The sequence below is a fragment of the Scyliorhinus canicula genome, chromosome 27, assembly GCF_902713615.1.
Source record: "Scyliorhinus canicula chromosome 27, sScyCan1.1, whole genome shotgun sequence".
Taxonomy (NCBI): Eukaryota; Metazoa; Chordata; class Chondrichthyes; order Carcharhiniformes; family Scyliorhinidae; genus Scyliorhinus; species Scyliorhinus canicula.
The window spans coordinates 16,771,344-16,774,364 of record NC_052172.1 but is presented as its reverse complement, the minus strand read 5'-3'; positions in this window follow the sequence as shown (position 1 = coordinate 16,774,364).

The following is a 3,021-nucleotide window of genomic DNA, read 5'->3' as shown; positions in this document are numbered from 1 at the left end:
GCAATCAGGACAATAAACATCCAGTTTACTTGAAGCGATATTAGCATATTAAGTCATTGGGTGCAAATAAATCCTCAGGGAATGATTACTGCAGATTCCCATGTTGTGGATCTTACTTCAGGCCCACCAATTCTAAACTCTTAATGACTATTTAATTCAATTGTTCAGTGTTCGTTTTCAATGAAAATGAAATGAAAATCGCTTATTGTCACGAGTAGGCTTCAATGAAGTTACTGTGAAAAGCCCCTAGTCGCCACATTCCGGCGCCTGGTACGGGAATCGAAACCGTGCTGCTGGCCTGCCTTGGTCTTCTTTAAAAGCCAGCGGTTTAGCCGAGTGAGCTAAGCCAGCCCAGTGAGCTAAACCAGCCCAGTGAGCTAAACCAGCCCGATGGCGATGTGGCACGGACGAGAGATTCAAGGCGTCAAAGGTAGTGTCAAAAAAACAACTTACATTAATATAGCGCCTTCAAGGGAAGGTTAAAATCAAGGTTTGACACCGAGGGCAGCACGGTGGCGCAGTGGTTAGCACTGCTGCCTCACGGCGCCCTGGTCCCAGGTTCGATCCCGGCTCTGGGTCGCTGTCCGTGTGCAGTTTGCACATTCTCCCCGTGTCTGCGTGGGTTTCGCCCCCACAGCCCAAAGATGTGCAGGGTAGGTGGATTGGCCACGCTAAATTGCCCCTTAATTGGAAATAATGAATTGGGTACTCTAAATTTATTTTTTTTAAAGTTTGACACACGGCCACATAAGGAGAGATCAGGTCAGGTGACCAAAATCTTGGTCAAGAAAGTGGGGTTTATTTTCTTTGTGGTACAATAAGGCAGACCTCCAACCATTGCCTTCGCTGGTTTTTCCTGGAAAGGCTCGCTAGCCCGTCACCAGGGGGGTTAGAGCTTGAGGGACACCACTCCAAAGCCAGCATGGCTGATCGGGAATCTCTCCCTGCCGTCGCCATCATGTTGGAAGGACTTTGCAGGTTGATACTCAACCCGCTTGGCTGCGTCATGCGGGCCCCTGGCAGCTTTTAAGGAGGGGTGTGAGGGAGAGAGAGAGAGAGAGATGGAGCGGTTTGGGAAGGAAATTCCAGAACTTTAGAGGCCAGGCAGCTGATGGGACGGCTGCCAATGGTGGAGCGATGAAAATCGGGAAAAGGGAATGAGAAAGGGAAGAGTGAGCAGTGAACCACTGGGTTTTCGTATCGATCATGGAACGGAATGAAGGGAAGGAAAAGAGAACAGATAAAAGGTGGCGGGGTTGGGCAGGGGGGGTAAGAGGGACAAAGGCAAAGAACAAGGAAGAGCATCAAACGGAAAACAGGTTGGAAAGAACGAAAGATTGACATTTATATAGCGATCGTTGTCCCAGAGTTCAGGATTTTCAAAGCAATTTATAGCTAGTGATGTACTTCTTAAAGCTGTAATGCAGGAAACGCAACAGGCAAATTGTGCACAGCAAGATCCCACACACCAATGTGATAATGACCAGATGATCATTTACTGTATGTGATAAAGAACAAAGAGAACAAAGAAAAGTACAGCACAGGAACAGGCCCTTCGGCCCTCCAAGCCTGTGCTGACCATGCTGCCCGTCTAAACTAAAATCTTCTACACTTCCTGGGTCCGTATCCCTCTATTCCCATCCTATTCATGTATTTGTCAAGATGCCCCTTAAACGTCACTATCGTCCCTGGTTCCACCGCCTCCTCCGGCAGCGAGTTCCAGGCACCCGCTACCCTCTGTGTAAAAAACCTGCCTCGTACATCTCCTCTAAACCTTGCCCCTCGCACCTTAAACCTATGCCCCCTAGTAATTGACCCCTCTACCCTGGAGAAAAAGCCTCTGACTATCCACTTTGTCTATGCCCCTCATCATTTTGTAGACCTCTATCAGGTCGTCTCTCAACCTCCGTCGTTCCAGTGAGAACAAACCGAGTTTATTCAACCGCTCCTCATAGCTAATGCCCTCCATGCCAGGCAACATCCTGGTAAATCTCTTCTGCACCCTCTCTAAAGCCTCCACATCCTTCTGGTAGTGTGGCGACCAGAATTGAACACTATACTCCAAGTGTGGCCTAACTAAGGTTCTATACAGCTGCAACATGACTTGCCAATTCTTATACTCAATACCCCGGCCAATGAAGGCAAGCATGCCGTATGCCTTCTTGACTACCTTCTCCACCTGTGTTGCCCCTTTCAGTGACCTGTGGATCTGTACACCTAGATCTCTCTGACTGTCAATACTCTTGTGATGCTGAATGAGAATTTAAAATTGACCAGGACACTGGGGATAACTCACCTGCTCTTCGTCAAAAAAGCTCCATGGAATCTTTTGTGTCCGTCTGTTAGAGCAGGCAGGGCCTCGCTTTTAACGCCTCAGCTGAAAGCATTACCTCTGGCAGTGCAGCACACCCTCAGTACTGCACTGGAGTGTCAGCTTTGATCTTTGCCGCCAAGTCCTGGAGTGGGACTTGAACCCATAACCTCTGACTCGGAGATGAGCGAGAGCTACTGACTAAGGCAAAGCTGTGGACACCGAAAGAATATTACAAGAACAGTAGATTTGTAGGGTTGGATTAACGGGAAGGAGATGAGGAACTCCTGAACTCACAGACCGTCTCTGTCAAGGAGACCCCAGCCACCGGAGAGGAGGGGCTTGGTATGGAGTCGGTCCTGCCCCTGCTGGAGGCAGGCCCAAGGGTGGCAAAGGAGGCAGGCGAATGGTTGGCTAGAAGGCCCACCTCCCTTTACTGAGACATTGGCCAAACCCACGGGTCCCTCAATCAGGGACGGATGGGCTTTACCTTTTGGGCTTCCAGCATGGCACATCTGCCACTCAGCAGAACACATCCCGTGGTGGAATGAGACCCTAAAGTGAGCATTGGTTGGCCATTTAAGGCCCTCAGTTGGCAGTGGGGCAAGAAGTCCATCCACATGTCTTCTTGCTCCAGGCTTAATCGGGGTAGAGGCGGGAAAGCTGCGGTATCCGTACCTGTCACCTTCCACCCAATGAAATACTCCCCC